This window comes from Elephantulus edwardii, unplaced genomic scaffold (assembly GCF_000299155.1).
Source record: "Elephantulus edwardii isolate Elephantulus edwardi_28Jun2011 unplaced genomic scaffold, EleEdw1.0 scaffold00162, whole genome shotgun sequence".
NCBI lineage: Eukaryota > Metazoa > Chordata > Mammalia > Macroscelidea > Macroscelididae > Elephantulus > Elephantulus edwardii.
In genome coordinates this window covers 4,990,378-5,008,153 of record NW_006399912.1, presented here as the reverse complement: position 1 = coordinate 5,008,153, position 17,776 = coordinate 4,990,378, and positions in this window count along the sequence as shown.

The window sequence follows — 17,776 nt, the reverse complement described above, 5'->3', positions numbered from 1 at the left end:
TATTATTATTAATTTCAATGAACATCTGCAGAGATTTTGGAATTCCATTCATTCATTGTTGCACTTTTCTCCCCATAAACGTTAAATTTTTAAAGATTATCTTAGGACAGTAGCTTTGGGATTACTCCAGTCTCCATGGCTCTAGAAACTCCAGATTCCATAAGAATTTGAGACTTTGTTCTGACTCCTACCTCTTGATCATGATTCTACACAGCTTGAGTTTTCAATTTAATGGTATATATCCCACACACAACCTCTCTTTTCTGGTGCAAAGTTTGGAAACAGGGAAGTTAAGAGCCCTGATGAGGAGAAAAATCTTCCGTTTAAGATGTCAAGTTCTGATTTTTGGCTCTTTCTGAAGTAAAGATGCGACTGTGGTATTAAGTATTCTATAACTATTGCAATTTCAAAAGGATTTCTCCCCCACATCAATGAAGTGTGGGTAAAAATAACATCGACATATTATCATTTCAATAACCAAATCACAACAGAGGGCATTTATATATTAGTATTACGAATTAGTATTAGTACTAGTAAAGGGAATAATATTGACATAGTTTTAATAACAAACTGACAATGGAGGGCACTCATTTATGTATCAGTACTGGTAATGGGACTATGTGAAGGGAATAGATAATGCTCTCTTTAAAAAATACTTAAGCTCTCAAATATGTAGTGTGATTGTCTTTTGCTAATTGAAAGGTTGGCAGTGAGAACCCATCCAGTGGCTCCATAGGAAGAACATCTGGTGACCTGGTTAAGTAAACATTACAACCGTGAAGACCCTGTGGGGCTTTCTACTCTGTCACATGGAGTCGTTATGAGTTAGAATGTACTCAATGGCACCTCTCTCATCGGTCTTTGGCAACACCAGTGCTTCTTCTAAAAATCCAGTAGAAATTCAAATCAGTCCCTCCATCTAATGAGAACATGTTGTTGTTGTTATGTGACGTCGAGTCGCCTGCGACTCATAGTGACCCTATGTACAACAGCCCTAAACTCTGCCCTATCCTGTGCCAATCTCACCATCTCCAACACACCTACCCCCAACACCCCAGTCACTGAATCAATACATCTCATCGAGGGTCTTCCTTTTCTCTGCTGTTCCTCCACCCTCCCAAGCATGATGTCCCTCTCCAAGGATTGGTCCCTCCTTGCAGCCTGTCCAAAGTAAGTCAGACGAAGCTTCAGAATCCTTGCCTCCAAGAAGTGGCCTGGCTTCACCCTCTCCAGGACAAACCTGTTTGTTTCCTTAGCAGTCCATGGTATATTCAATACTCTTCTCCAACACCACAGCTCAAAGGCATCAATTCTCCTTCTATTTTCCCTAGTCTTTGTCCATAGATTACATTTATTTATTATAAAAGGACACCACCATTTATTTATTATATAAGGACACCACTTCTGTGTTATTGCTTTTCCTCTCCAGTTAGTTATACATCTCTTGTCTCTTTATAATCAAGAGTCAAAGATTCTATCCATAATTCTCTACTTCAGTCATCAAAGAGATGAGAAAACCTCTTATTTTCTCATCCTGTCTCAGTCTCTAACCAAAAGGTTGGAGGCTCCATCCTACCCAAGCACTTTGCATTAGAAATATTTGGTAATCTTTCTTTTATGGAACAGTTCCAAGTCTGTCACATGAAGTCTCCATGTGTTAGAATCAATTCAGTGGCACCCAATGACAACAGCATTCATACTGAGATCACAAATCATTCTTTTTTTCACTATTGGTTATCTGTCATCTGGAAAACTCAATGACCATACAAACAGCTTTCAAGTTTTCTCAGGTATTCAGATATAACATCAGTGAATTGATGAATTCCCGAATGGAAGAAGAGTCTTTGTTGATGCTGTTATGGAAATCTGAGTCCGCCTGGGTCATGCTTTGAAGGGAATATTTCTGAGGTCTTCTAATGTGGAGAGAAATCTCTCAGTAGACTACTAAGTTCTATAGAATTGCCATTTGCTAACTACTAAATGTTGTTAACATTCAGTTCAGCTTTCTGTCCCTTCAATATCAGCAAAATGAAAAAATATCTTACTGTCATGACCTATGATAATAGCGGACATGTTAATATAAAATTATTTTAATCTCCCCAAAGGCACAAGTGCAAGTACTTTTTTCCCCCTTCCATTGTTGTTTCTTTATAGATTCCCACTTTTGGGTATTCAGAGCTGGCTTTTCCTTTCAGTTAGAGGAATGCAATTGAGAGAAGTGTTATTGATGAGGGCTGATTAAGCAAATTAATGAATTGAGACAGCTGAATAGTAAGTGAGGAGAATTTGAGAAGTGGAATTGGTTTTTGCTCATTGACTGTAAAGTGTAGGAGGCAAAACCACAAGGGTACCTGATGGAATGAGATATATTGCTGAGGTGAGGGAAGAAAGAGTATTCAGAATTGCATATTTTTTTTAAATTTTCATGAGCCAGCTATTCGCTGCTTTCCTTGCAAATATTTTACTTACCTCATTTTAGAGCCATCTGCCATATTTCAAAGGAATTTATTACAAAAAAAAATTGTATTCAAAGACCTTTGTGTCCCAGACACAATGCTAGGCATAGCTGCTACTGGTTGTTGTTGTTATGTGCCATCAAGTCGACTGCGACTCACAGCAACCTTGTGTGCAATAGCTCTGATGTCTGCCTTGCCCTGAGCCAGTCTCACTTATTCCAATCCACCTGCCCCAGTGCCCTAGGCACTTGTATCAATCCATCTCATCCAGGGTCTTCCTCTCTTGCACTGTCCCTCCACTCTTCCAAGCATGATGTTCTTCTTCAAGAACCAGTCCCTCCTGCCCACGTGCCCAGAGTATTGGGATAGAGCTTCAAAATCCTAGCCTCCAAGGAGAAATTTGGTTTCACTCTCTCAAAGACAGACCTATTTATTTTCTTGGCAGTTCAAGACTCTTCTTCAGAACCACAACTCAAAGGCATCAATTCTTCTTCTAACTCCTTGGTCATTATTCTCCTCTCTAATGCATAGCAAGCAATTGCAAAGACCGTGGAAGACCAGCACAGCTGTTACTGGTAGGAAGATATCATTTCACATGTCTAGTTCCTGTGCCTTCTCAATTCCTTGAAGCCCCCTTTGGTAATGGAGTGCAGTATTCTTTGCTGGGAGTATTCTTTTCTCAGAGTGTTAAGCTCTCATTTCTAGAAAACATTTAGTACTCCATGTTCTTTGAATTGGTTAAGTTAAAAATTCAGGTTCTTACTATAGTGCAGGGAGCTCTGATGGTCTATAGTCTATAGGGAATTGCACTCCTAATCCAAAGGTGACGTTTCTCTGTCCGTTCAAACCCACCAGCAACGCCACAAGAGAAGGACAGGTAACCTTGTCCTGTGCGGATTTACAGATTCAGAAAACCCGATGGAGGGTCAGCTGTGAGTCAGTTCTGACTGGCAGCAATGAGTTGGATTTTTTTTTTAAATGAAGTTACAGTAGAGCAGTGATTCAGTGCTTGACTGTTAATAGACAGGTCTGCAGTTCAAACCCAGTAGTGACTCCATGTGATCAAAATGCAAGAATCTGCATCTGTAAAGATTAGAGCCTAGAAAACCCAATGGGGTGGTTCTATTCTGTTGCCTGGAGTCAGTGGAGTTTGAATTCACTCAGTGGCATCACAGTCAAAGCCCATAGAAGTAACAGTCAAGAAATCTATCACCGTGTTGCACTGGGGAAAATCTGTTGCAAATAATGCATCTTTGAATAGCATTCAAAGCAGAAATATCAGGAGCACTAACCTTGGAAAAGGATGTATCATACTTAGTAGTGGGTCCAGATAAATACGACACTCCCCAATGACCCAGCTGGGCATAGTGGCTGCAACCACAACCTCAAACATAGCAAGGACCATGAAGATGGTTCAAGACTAGAAAGTGTCCTGGAATTCTGCTGTGTAGAGAATCTGGTGGCTTAGTGCCTAGAGATCTGCACTGTAAAGACAAAAACCATACCCCTCTGATGATTTGAATCCACCAGCAACTCCTTATGGGACAAATGGGCAAGTCTCTTCTCCTGCAGTTTACAGCCAGGAAAACCGAATGGAGGGTCCACTATGAGTCAGTGCCAATTGGACAACAGTGATGGAGGAGTGCAGTGGTTAAGAGCTTGGCTACTAAACAAAAGGTCGGCAGTTCAATCCCACCAGCCACACTGAGGGGGAAAGATGTGGCAGTTGGTTCCCAAAGAGATTACAATTACATCTTTCAAATCCTCCTAGAGCAGTTTCCCTCTGTCTTATAGGGCTTCTGTGAGTTAGAGTCAACTGCACAGCGATAGGTAGATAGGTGGGTAGGTAGGTAGGTAGGTAGGTAGGTAGGTAGGTAGGTAGGTAGGTAGCAAGAGAGAGAGAGAGAGATGAGAGATATACATAGATGATAGAGAGATAGATAGTATATATGTGGATAGATAGATAGACAGTATATATGTGGGTAGATAGATCTATATGTGTTTATGTGTATAAATATGTATATATGTGTGTATATGTATGTGTGTGTATATATATGTATGTATATATGTGTGTGTGTATAGCTGCTGTTGTTGATTTCCATTGAGTTGAGCACAACTCATAGTGACCCTGTGAACAAAAGACCTGAAGCCTTTTTAATAACTATCATCATTTCTTGAAGTTCATAGGGTTCCCAGAGGCATGTTGTTTAGGAAGGGGATGCCACTCTTGCTACCAAAATATATCTAACAAAGTAAGAAAGAAGTATGGGAATACTGTATCTATTAAGTCTGTTGTCTAACCTCGTATGTGGGAGGAATGTAAAGATTGAAGTCAGGGAGAATGGCGGAGGAGATTCAATTATATTTCCAATATTTTACGTTGAAAGCTGCAAGGTGGACATATGGAATTTGCTTCTCTAATTTTTCTGTTCTGATATATTGTGTAAGAAGAAAGCATATGTCCAAGAGGCTGTTTCCATTGTTCTGCGTCAGTACATCTGTGTGTGTACATGCACACACACCAAATTATGTGGGTGGAAAGAGGACAGGCAATTTCCTTCCATGTGGTTAACTGCCTCTGAAAACCCACCAGAGGGTCACCTATGGGTGGGTTCCGACTCTACGGCACACAACAACAATAGCAGACTCTATCTTCTAAGAGCTTCTGGCTGGCACAGGTGATCAGATCCTGGAATGCTAACCAAAAGCTATGTGGTTCCGATCTACCCAGTTCTCAGGTTTCACAGCACTAGACAACTCCCCCCGCCCCCCGACACTGCCATATTGGAATCATTGTCACATCTACATCTGAGGGAAGGTTTTGTGCAAAGTGATGTCTATGTCAAGTTCCATGTCGTGGCAAGATTGTTTTGCGACAGATAAGGAAAGGAAGGCAGTGCCCTCTTTCTACAATACAAAAGCTGGACAAGTCCAACACTTCCCTACTGCCTTTGATCAATGCAAACTGCTAATTGAAAGGCATGACTCTCTTTTCCAAAAGGAATGATTTTCTCCTCCACTCAATTACCAGGATAATTGCTTCAGCCCGCAATGTTCCTTTAACTGGGCAGATCCGCTGCTAGCATCGAAGGCTCTCATTTCATATTAAACCACTAAGTCGTTCCAGTTAATAGGTCCTCTGTTGGGTCTTTCTGTCGCAGTATTACTGACTTGGCATGCACCCTCATCTATTTTAGCGTGTGTGATGAGGTCAAATTTGTTTTGGAAGGAACTGAAACCTCCCAGATTTACAGCTCTTTGAAAACCACATCGATAATAAATATCTGGCACACATTTCTCTTCCACAGACATAACACCCTCCGTCTCTCCTGCCCAGTGTCCCTTTTTTTTTCCTAGCCTGCACTTTCTCCCTGCCCAGAAATGCCATTAGCATTAACAAGGGTTCTCCTTGGCACAGGCGGGGGGTCTGCAGAGGGAACTGGCTAGATTGGAGAGTCTGAATCCGACAAGAGCTGAGATGCAGATTGTGTGTGTCTGGCAAACTCAATAAACTTCAGTCAATACTGAGGAGAAAAACAGGGACAAAACTAATTTTGACGATTCTATGCCACTGAACGGCAGGTGAGGCTTGGGAGGGAAGTGCACAATGAGATAATGCCTTTGCAACTGGCTTTTGTGTTTATGAGAAGCTTATTGTGCTGCCAGGTATCGTGTTAGGGCTTGGGGACGTTAATGAGGATTGACCTCTCCTCGAGGAGTCCTGGGCATAAACGGATAAGTACTGAGGAAAAACCCCAAAACTTAGTGGTTCAAATCTACCTAGAGGTGCAGTCTGGTTTGGAAAGCTCACAGCTATGAAACTCACGTGGAGCCCTTGTTCGACTCTGCGAGCATGGGGTCACCAGGAGTTGAAATCAACTCCTTGACAATGGGTTTTATTCTATACTCCATTACTGAAAACAAACCCACTGCCATTGTGTTGATTCTGCCTCATAGCAACCTTCTTGGACAAAGTAGAACTGCCCCTTAGGGGACCCAAGGCTGCATATCTCTCTGGAAGCAGACTGCCACATCTTTCTCACGGAGGAGCTGACAGATCTGAACTGCTTACCTTTTGGTTAGCAGCCTGATATTTAATCCACAGTGCCACCACAACTCTCCCTGGAGATCTGTGAGGAATAAAGAAATGCCAAGGACATATTCCAAATACTTGAATTCCTGGGATTCTAAAGCCTAAGATTCCTGGGAATTCAAACTCTCTAGAGACCTAGAGATTCAGTAGGTTTTGGGTGGGAGTCACAGACAGGGATTGGGGACGTTTGGGGGAGAATAGGAAAGGAGTGGATAGATAAGCAACAGTGAATGAATGGAAACCCTAAGTCTCTGTAAACATTCATTAAAATGAATTTTTAAAAAAATAGAAAAAAAGAGTAGATAAATAACGAACACTGCAGTAGAGTAAATGAAGGGAAGAACTGTCCGAAAGGAATATACAATTAGGCATATATATGACAAGTATCTGGGACAAGGGGTGCATTGTGAGGTCGGCTGGTGTGGGGCGGGGGTGTGGAAGAAAATGTACAACAATAAGTATAAAAAATAGATGTCAATTTAAAAAAATAAGCTCACTGGTGATGCTGATTCTGGTCCATGGAAGATGACTTTGAACAACAAGGCACTAGAGTAGACTAGGAAGAAATGGAGAGTGAGAGTCACATATAAAGAGTTGTTGCATGCCATGCTATGGGGGCTAGACTAGCAGAGTTATTATCCATATTACAAAAGCATACTACTCAGCCTCCCAAGGACCTGCAGGAAATAAATACTGTGTAGTGAGCTATCAGAGAAGAGAGAGAATTCTAGGTAGAAAGTGGAGTCAGCATTGTACACCGAGAGAACTGCACAGGCAGGCACAGCGTCAAACCATCTTCTAGAAGAGTTTCCGTTTTTGCTGATCTTCTACAAAGCACGATGTCTTTCTCTGGGGATTGGCCTCTCATGACAGGATGTCCAATATGTCAAACTAAGTCTCTCCACCCTTGCCACTAAAGGACATTCTTGCTATTCTTCCTCTAAGACAGATTGGTTCGTTCTTTTGGCAGTCCATGGTTTGTTCAATATTCTTTGCCAATACTACAGTGCAAAGACATCAATTATTCGTCAGTCTTTCTTCTTCATTGCCTCCCTTTCACATGCACATGAGGTGATTGAAAATACTGTGATGTGGGTCGGGCTCACCTTAGTCCTCAAAGTGATGTCTTTGCTCTTTAAAGATACCTTTTGCAGCAGATTTGCTCCACGCAAAACATAATTTGATTTCTTGACTGCTGCATCCATGAGTATTGATTGTGGATCCAAGAAAAGTGAAATCCTTGATACCTTCAAACTTTTCTCAGTATATCATGATGTGAAATTTTGGTCTGGTTGTGAGGATCTTTATTTACTTTATGTTGAAGTGTAATATATACTGAAAACTAACACGTGCAATAATGATGAGTAAATGTGTCAAGTCATCTTGGTTTTCTGGAAGCGAGACTCTCTACATCAAGTCATTGTGTTGCTTACACCAGTACGATACAAGGCGGGGACTGTGTTTAAGTATTACCGTCATTTCCTGTTTATGGAGATAGATAACTTCCCTGTAAAAATGTCATTAAAGATGAACCCCTTTCTTGGAGGCTCTTCCTATCTTCTTTGTCAGATGAAGATTAGCTAAAGAACAGCATTAAAATATTAAGATTTTTATTTTTAAGAAGTTGTCATAAAACAAAAAAGAAAAAAAGAATTTGTCATCAGAAGCCAAAATAATAAAATCTTCAAGTGGATTCTGCTTCATGGGGACCCCATGTGTGTCAAATTAGAACTGTGTCCCACTGGATTGTCAGGGGCTTATTTTTTCCAGTAGATTGCCAGTTCCTACTTCTTATGCTCCTTGGGATAGATTCAAACCTCTAACCTCCAGTTAGCAGCCACACACTTAACTCTCTGTTTCAACTGGGAACTCCTTTAAAACTGACACAAATATTTGGTGTGAAAACCAGTGTTTACAAATTTGGTACGTAAACTAGTATAAAATAAAAAGTTTATATTAAAAAAAAAAGAACTAACAGCTAACTGTGGGGTTAGTTCTGCGGACCTAGTAGTGGTAAGGAGATTGCCATGCCAAAGGTACATGGTTTGAATCCACCAACTGCTCTGTGGGAGAGGGATGTGTAATCTTTCCCCAGGCCATTTACTGCCTCTAAAAACCCGTTGGCAGGTCAGCTACCATTATGTTGTGTTCAGTGTTCAATGTTGTGTATTGTTGAATTGGAGAGTCAGCTCCAACTCAATGGTACACAACCACAGTGACTTAAGAGTTCAGATACCAACAGAAGGGTTAGAAGTTTGAACCCACCAGCTTCTCTGAGAGAGAAAGATGAGGCAGTGTGCTTGCATGAAGAGTTACCACCTCAGATACTTTGGGGAGCAGTTCTACTCTGTCCTGTAGGTGACAAAGAGTTGGAGTCAACTCAACAGCACATGATTTGAATTCAAACCTACAACAGTAGGTTTGGGGATTGTGAGGGCACAAATTGGATGTTAGCACCCCTCTTTGTTAGCCATATCTTACCAACAGATTTTAATGAACCATGTGGCCTGGACTTGAGAGGGCATGTAATGAAAGGTACCAAGTCTTGTGACTAAATTCAAATCCCATATTGTCCATTGCCTATTTGCATATGTATTAACCTACCTATTCAATCCTATTTGTCTCCATCTTCTGTGCTTCTTCATTCTTTCCTTTCTTGCAAAACCCTCCTAAATCTTTCCCTGAGCATCGTTTGCAGTCTTCTTTTCTCTCCTTCTTGCCACCAGACTCTACCTGCTAAAACCTCTAATTACCCAGCCTGGGCGAGGCAGATCCTACATTAGAGAGGACAGAAAATAAAACTGACAAAACAGGATTCTCAAAAAAGCAGGCAGAAGGAGGGGCTATTTCAGGGAAATTATCTTAATAGTTCTGGTTCCATCACATAAATAATTCATCTATGGTGTTGGGTTTTTGTTGGGTTTCCTTTTTTTCTTTCTCACTTCACTAACTATCTAGGCTTTTCTGCAAAATTGTAACTCTTTCACTTTGACACACATTCAATAATGAGAAAGTAGATAATGCATTTCATTCTTAGTCATCTGAACCAGCGATTTCAAAACCAGAGGAATGGGTAAATGCCAATAATAGATCTAGCAAGGTGAACTTGGGGATGAGGCATTTGCTTTTTGATAAGAAGACGTACCTGGTGACACAGCACATTCATTACTTGTTGAGTTGCGGACTGAAATGATGAGGGTTTGAATCCACCAGCTGCTCTCTGAGAGAAAGATGAGACATCTGGTTTACCATCTTGGGAATCAACTCAGAAGCAGTGACTTTTAGTTTTGGCTTTGGTTTATGTGATGAATTGTGTTCCCCAGAATACACGTGTGTCATGATACAATGTGGAAATGCTTTAATGATCACTTCAAATGGGATCAAGCAAATAATTATAATGTTCTACAACGACCCTTAATCCCATCGCAGCCCTCATCCATAGAAGAGATTTCAGTGGATTGTGCTTGTATCATCTTTTATCTCTAGAGATAAAAGGGAAGGGAAAGGAGCTGAGAGAGGGTTAACAGGTATCACCAAGAAAGAGTTTCCAGGAGTGGAGTGCATCCTTTTGGACTCAAGTTCCCGCACCAGGAAGGTCTTTGTCGCCAGGGAGGGCCAGGACACACAAGATCTCTGAACACAGGGCCTACAGATGCCTAGAGGAAATGAAGCCCTTCCCCCAGAACCCGTAGAGAGAGCAGATCTGCTCTTAGAACTGCCATGCTGAATTTGGACTTCTAGCCTCCTAAATTACGATGCTAACATTCAGACAGTTGGAAAAAAAGCAGCAGCATTTCATTTTTTTAAAAAAATGGCATTGTCATGCCTGAAGGTTTAGGAAGGATATAAACTCAGATAGAAGAAAATCTCTAATTAAAATGTTAGCTTTCTTTTTTAAATCCCCCTTTACTCTCTTTTTTGCCAATTATCATAGCCTGTCTGAACCAAAGGAAGGGTATTTGGAAATCAGTGATCTAATCCATGCATTTTACTTATTTCATAGTGGACTATTCCAAACTGCCTTTTTAAAACCCTTTGACAATGCCTGAAACCTGAAGGAAATTGCTTCCTATGGTTCTTAGTTCTAGTCAGCCTATCTTTTTAAAGAGTTATTTTTTCCTTGAGTTGTGTTTGCAAACATTAAGTAGAGGCATTTGCTACCTTAGGTCTTATTTTTCTTTATATTATAATTTGAGAACAAGTTAATGGCACAAGTTGGTTTTCTAGTCAACAACTCATACATCTTTTAGATTATAATATTAATGGCAATACCTACAAAACAGTTGCACTCCTCCTATTTCCTTCCTGTGATTCTTATTTCCATTAATCCTTCTTCTAGGATTCTAATCCTGTTTATACTATCAGCTTATATTAATCAACTTGCGAGCAATAGGCACGTGTGTGTATGTGTGTGTGTGTGTATGGGAGCAGATCACCAGTTATTCCTCTCATGGAGCATCTGAGTAGATTTGAACCACCAACTTCTCAGCTAGCAGCTGATTTCTTACCTGTAATGCCACCAGGACCTCCAAGGGACATCATAAACCCTTTGCCATGAAGTAGATTCCAACTTAGAGGACAGAGCAGAACTGCAGGTAGTATTTTCAAGACTGTAATCTTGAAGGAAGCAGACTACTGTGTCTTCATCTCATGAAGTACCTATTGTTGTTGTTCCATGTCAGAGAATTGGCTCCAATTCATAGCAGCCCACGTAGAACAGAAAGGAACTCTGTTCCATCTTCAGAATCCCCACTGTAGGATAAGCCTGATGTTAGTGTCACTGTGCCAGTCCCGTTGAGGAGCTTCTTGATCTTGTCCTTTACTTCCCCTCCGTCTTTCTAAACTTTACATCTCCTCCTCCAAGCACTGCCTCTCTAAAAACCCACAAAAGAATCAGCCGTGAGTTGGTTCTGATTGGATAGCACATGAAAAAAAGAACCCTCTCCTCATCACATACCTGAAGAATTGATGTTTGAGTTGTGGTGCTGGAGAAGAGTCTTGAACATACCATGGACTGCCAAGAAAACAAATCAGTCTGTCTTGGAGAGGGTGAAACCAAATTTCTCCTTGGAGGCTAGGATTTTGAAGATCTTTCTCACATATTTTGGGCACGTGGCCAGGAGAGATAGGCCCTTGGATAAGGACATCATGCTCAGTAGGGTGGAGGGACAGCACAGGAGAGAAAGACCTTAGATGAGATGGATTGATACAGTGACTAGGGCAATGGGGGTAGATGTGTCTGAGTCAGTGAGACTGCCTCAGGACAGGGCAGGGTTCAGAGGGTCGCTATGGGTCGCTGGTGACTCGATGACACGTAACACTAACAACAGTAACGTACCAAAAGTATTTGAGACAAAGTCTCATCATCTTTACTTCTGAGGAACATTCTAGGTTCAAACCTCGCACCTTTTAGTTGGCAGGCTAGCTTAATCACGGCATCACCAGAGTTCTTTAAAGATAGCATGTTGTTGTTGTTGTTGTGTGTTGTCCAGTTGGAACCTGCCCATCGCTGACCCTGCAGCAGGTCTTCAGAGGCAGTAATTGCACAATATCCTTCTCCTGCATAGTATTCCCTAATATTAGAGAATTCCCTAAACATGGCATAGTATTCCCTAATACTTTTAATTAGCATGCTTATTCTTATGCTTTTTTATGCTAATCCTTACTATCTGATCTCTTTTCCACAAATAGATCAGTTGTGGTTTTAGTGTCTTTTCATATATTTGTTCATAAATGGTGTGGCTCCCAGCAGTGCACTGCCAAACTCCAGGTACAATTAAGTTCCTTATTACCAGTGCACAACCCTGTGTGTTAATGACAGTGGCTCTTGCCTTCTAAGCAACTTAGTGCTGGTCTGTTCTGTGAAGAGTGAAACCATTGTGTCCCCTTGCAACGGTTTCTAAAGCAAGAGAAGTGTGCATTCAGGGAAATAGGAAGGAGCCCAGCCTCTTTAGATAAATATGGAAAGAGAAGGATTAAAATAGAAGATAGAAACGATATTTTTGTTACAAATAATTCCCTTCTCTTTTGCTTCCCCTTGCTCTTTTCCTACATAATATGCATTTTTCTTTAAATTAAAAATGGCTTTGTTCACCTTATCTCTGGAGGTTCTTTATGACTTCAGTCTGTTCTCATTATTTTTTCATGTTCACGAAATGTAAACTACATCCCTGCCACTTTCTGTTTTGCGGATGGTACTGATGGGTTTTAAGCTATGGCGAGAGAGACAATAGGAAAAGATATCAATTCTTCTTACAAAATAATAGAAAGCTATTAATGACTGTAAGAGTCAGGGAGAGAGGAAAAAGAATCCACCCAAATTCATCATCTCTCTGCTGGTTGTGTCTTTCATCTGCATCTTTAGGTTAAGCTTGACTAGATGATGCAGAAAGTTACCTTTTGTAAAAGGGCTTTGTTAAAGGGTTGGGGATTTCTGCATTATGACCTTTGTGTGTTTTCTACTTGTCACACAAAACAACAGGATAAGGAAATAAGCCCTTAGGTATCATTAGCTTCATGAAAATATCTAAAGGTCAATGTATTAAACTTAAAAAAAAATAATACAACACTAGTTAGAGTCTGTTATTAGCTGGTGTTCAAAAAATTCTATGACTTGCTCTTTCTATGAGCTTGTTTAATGATTGTGCTCTGACCAGCAAGAACATGAGAATATGTCCAAGGGGAATTTCTCATAAAGCAGCCAGGTTTTAGCTTGCAGACCTAAATGCAGCCGTTGTACCAGTTCTCGCCTTTAAGTCTATTGATTGTTGCAGCCATTATGCCTATCCACCTCGTTGAGGGCTTTCCTCTTATTTGCTGATCTCCACTTTTTCAAGGATGATGTTCTTTCCCAGGGACTAGCTCCTCCTGATAGCATGCTCAATGTCTGTGAGGTCAGGGTTGCACCATCCTTGCCTGTAAGGACCATCGTGGGTGCATGTTTTCCAAGACAGATTTGTTTGTTGTTTTGACAATCCATAGTATGTTCAGTATTCTTAGTTAACACTACAATCCAGAGGCATCAATTCTTTTTCAGTCTTCCTTGCTCCTTGCCTAACTTTCACATGCATTTGGAGAAGACTCTGAGAGCACACTTCCCCAGTGGAATTAGTCTTTTGATATCCTGACTGCTGGTGCCAACAGTGTTGGTTGTGGAGACGAGCAAGTTGAAATTGTTAACAACCACAATTTCTTCTCCATCTATCATGGTGCTGCCAGTTGGCCCAGTAGTAAGAATCTTTGTCTTCTTGATGTTGAGCTTCAATCCATATTGAAGACTATAGTTCTTGACCTTCTGCAGCAAGCGCTTCAGGTCCTCCTCAGTTTCAGGAAGTAAATTTGTGTCATCTGCATAACACAGTTTGTTGATATGTCTTCCTCCAATCTTGATACCACATTCCTCCTCATAAAGTCCAGCCTCTCGAATGATCTGTCCCGCATATAGATTGAAAAAGTATGGAGAAAGAATGCATCTGTGAAGCATCCCTTTCCTCATTTTGAATCATGCAGTGTTTCCTTGCTCTGTTCTGACGACTGCAGGCTTTGTATGAGCACAATCTAAGTTCTGGGATTCCCCTTTCTTCTGAAGGTTGGCCACAATTTGTTGTGATCCACACAGCCAAATGCCTTTGCATAGTTAATGTAATACAGATAAATAGTCCTCTGGTGCTCTTTGCTTTCAGGGAACATCCATCTGACATTGGCGATAATGTTTTAGTGCCATGGCCACTGACCTTTTCAGATTTTACACCAAAATATCCCCTATCGTTAAGGAATCCTGGTAGCGCAACAGTTTTTAAATGTTGGGATACCCCAGGGGAAGAAGATGAGACAGTCTGCTTATGTAAATATATATATATATATATATATATATCCTTAGAAACTTTATGGAACTACTGTACAATGCCCTTTGGGCTATGAGTCAGAACCTACTCAAAACAGTGGACAAACATTCTATATTCTTTTATTGTTTTCTACTTCTTTTGCTGTTATTGGCTACTATTAAATCAGTTCCACCTCAAAGGAACCTGATGCAAAAGAGTAGATCTGTCTCATAAGGTTTGCTAGGCTTTAATCTTGAGAGGAGCATAACACCAGGTGTTTTATCTCGAAGAACCATTGTGTGGGTTGAAACCACCAATCTATTGGTTAACATCTAACTTGTGCCAGCAGGGCCTTTTTTGGTACATTATTGTTGGTAAGTGCAGCCAAGTCAGGTACAACTCATAGCAACCCTACAAATAAATAGCTGCCCTGAACCCTGCCCTATCCTGTGCCAGCCTTGTCATCTCTGACACACTTAAGCCCATTTCTGAAGTCACTGTGTCACTCCATGTCATTGGCGGGGGTCTGCTTCTGTTTAGCTGACCTTCCATCTTTCCAAACACAATGTCCCTTTCCAAGAAATACCCTCACACCTAGCTACGTGTCCAAAGTATGAAAGATGAAGCTTCACCACCTTTGCCTCCAAAGAGCACTCTGGCTCTGCTTCTTCCAAGATGTATCTGTTTGTCTTTTGACAGTTGATGTGAGGTTCAGTACTCTTCTCCAGCAGGCCAACTCAAAGGCATCAATTCTTTTGTCATCCGTGTTCATTGTCCATAACAGGAGATTGAGAAGACAAAGACATGAATCAGGTGCACCTTAATCTTCAAAGTGACATCATGTGTTCCGCAGCATTTTGGAGGGGTCCCTGACGACAGACTTGCCCAGTGTGATACGTCTCCTGACTTCTTGACCAAATGCCAGTAATCTCCAACCTATTTAATGAACATAAACAAAGAGTAATTGGATGTCATAACAATGGGAGGCAATAGGTGGGATTATATGGTAAGGATATCACTCACTGACTCTCAATGCTCATTGAGTGAGGACCAATTCAGAGCTGACCCTGCCTCCTTTGAGAGGCTGCAGATCACTTGCGAGGAGATTGCCCATCTTTCTCCTTAGGAATCACTGGTGGGTTTTAACTGCCAGAGAGGCACAGCCTTTGTGTTATTGGCACAACGCAACCAGTCTCTATAAAGAAAATTTATATCTAAGGCACTTCTGTGAGCTTTCGACTAGATAGTGTTACAAATTGCACACTTGGCAGGGCAAGTTGGGAAAATGAAATCCAGTTCTTCAGAATTAGAGTTCTTTTTTTCCTTTTAACCATTTCCTTTGCATGTTGGTTTCGTTCAAATAATGACTCAGGGGGAAAGAGAAGGTAAACATTAAATTAAATTAATTGCTAAGAGAGGCAGAAATGGGTACATCTTTGTCTGGGTTGGTTGGAGATCAGCAGAGCAGTGACAGAACATTCCTGGCATGCCTCCTAAATATAAGATAGGGTAGGGTGGTTCTTTCTACCCCTGGGGAAAATGACCTCGGTCATGTATCTTATTTTGCTTGATGAAATGTGCAAGGAAGTTCAGACAATCTTCTAGGTGGGAGTGTTTAGTGCCATTTTGCCACTTCCTTCCATTCTTTTGCCCTTATGTTGAAGTTTTTGTTGTATGTATTGAAGTGAATCTTTCATCTGTTCTGTTTCATCAAGGAACAGAAGCCTCTACCAGGCTGGGATGCACATAAGACATGAGATACAAACTTTTGTTACTAACCACTGTGTTTACTATTGTTGTATACCCTTCAAGTTAATTCTGGGTCATTGCAACTCTGTTGGATGGAGTAGAACAACCTTGTAGGTTCTATAACTGAGATCTTTATGGGAGCAGATTGCTAAGCTGCTTCTCCCAGGGAGACACTGGTTGGTTGGCACCATTGACCTTTTGGTTGGCAGCCATGCGTTTAATAATTGTGCCACTAGGACTCATCCCACTAAGTTTAAGGGTCATTACAACAACACAACCTGACCTGTACTAGATGATATAATTTGCCTCCAAATTACTTTCCATCTCCTCTACTTCCCTTGAGCTTCCCTTTTTCTCTCTTCACTTGGCATCAACACTTTTCTCTGACACTGTGCAGAATGCCTTGTGTCAATTTATTCCAAGGAACCCCATCAAGTAATGATTCTGTATCTCTGTCACTTGCCAGATAGAAAACCAAGTTTAGGAACTTTTTGGTCAAAGATTACATAATTAGTAGTTATTGTTGTTAGGTGCTACCGAGTTGAGTACAACTCAGAGCAACCTGTGAACAACACATCTGAACTGTGCCCTGAAATCTGCCCTATCCTGTGCCATCCTCACAATCTCTGCACACAGGTGCCCATTGCTGCAGTCACTGTGTCTGTCCACGTGGTCGAAGGTCTTCCTCTTCTTCATCATACCTCCACAATTCCAAACATGATGTCCCTCTCCACAAAATAGCCTTTCCTAGCAACATGCCCAAAAGTATGTAAGATCAAGCTTTACCATTTTTGCCTCCAAGGAGCATTCTGGCTGCACCTTTTTCAGGCATATCTGTTTATTCTTTTGGCAGCCCATGGGATATTCAGGACTTTTCTCTAACACCGTAGCTCCAAGGCATCAGTTCATCTTCTGTCATCTTTATTCCTTGTCCAGCCCCCAGCAGTATAGCAGGTGATTGAAAAGCTCATGCCCTGAGTCAGGCCCACTTTAGTCCTCAAACTAACGTCATTGGTCCTGAATCATTTGTAGAGATCCCTGACTGCAAGCTTCCCAAGTACATTATGTCTGCTGATCTCAAGGTCAAGTTACTGACGGTCTCCATTTTTTCTACATCTATCATGATGATCTCTATTGGTCCACTGGTAAGGATTGTTGTTGTTGTTTTTTTCTGACAATGGAGAGATATTTGGCTGTTTTAGTGAAAAGAACAATTTTGTTTTCAGCAATCTTCTATCTTCACAATATGTGTTTGCTTATATATTCCTCTTTTAAGTGTACTAACATTTTACATCAGAGAAAACAAGAGAAATAAGTTATAAAGTGGCTGACATTATGACTACAGTAATGATAGGATGGGCAGGGAGGAAATCCTAAAGTCACATAATGTGGTGCTGGGAGAGGGAGTAAAATAAATGGGAAAGAACTGGTGGCAATCTAGAAAGACAGGATAATGGTAGGCATAGTTCAATGATAATTTTTTTAAAAAAGAAAAGAAATATTGGTTTTCATATGATAATTGTTTTACATTATGTTTCATTCATATACAAATATGTTTATGGCATTGAAGTCTATGGGGGAGAGAATAGTCTAAAAGTATTATATTTTAGGGCATTATTTTTATCGTAGGAGTATGCAATGAGGGTTGCAGAGTG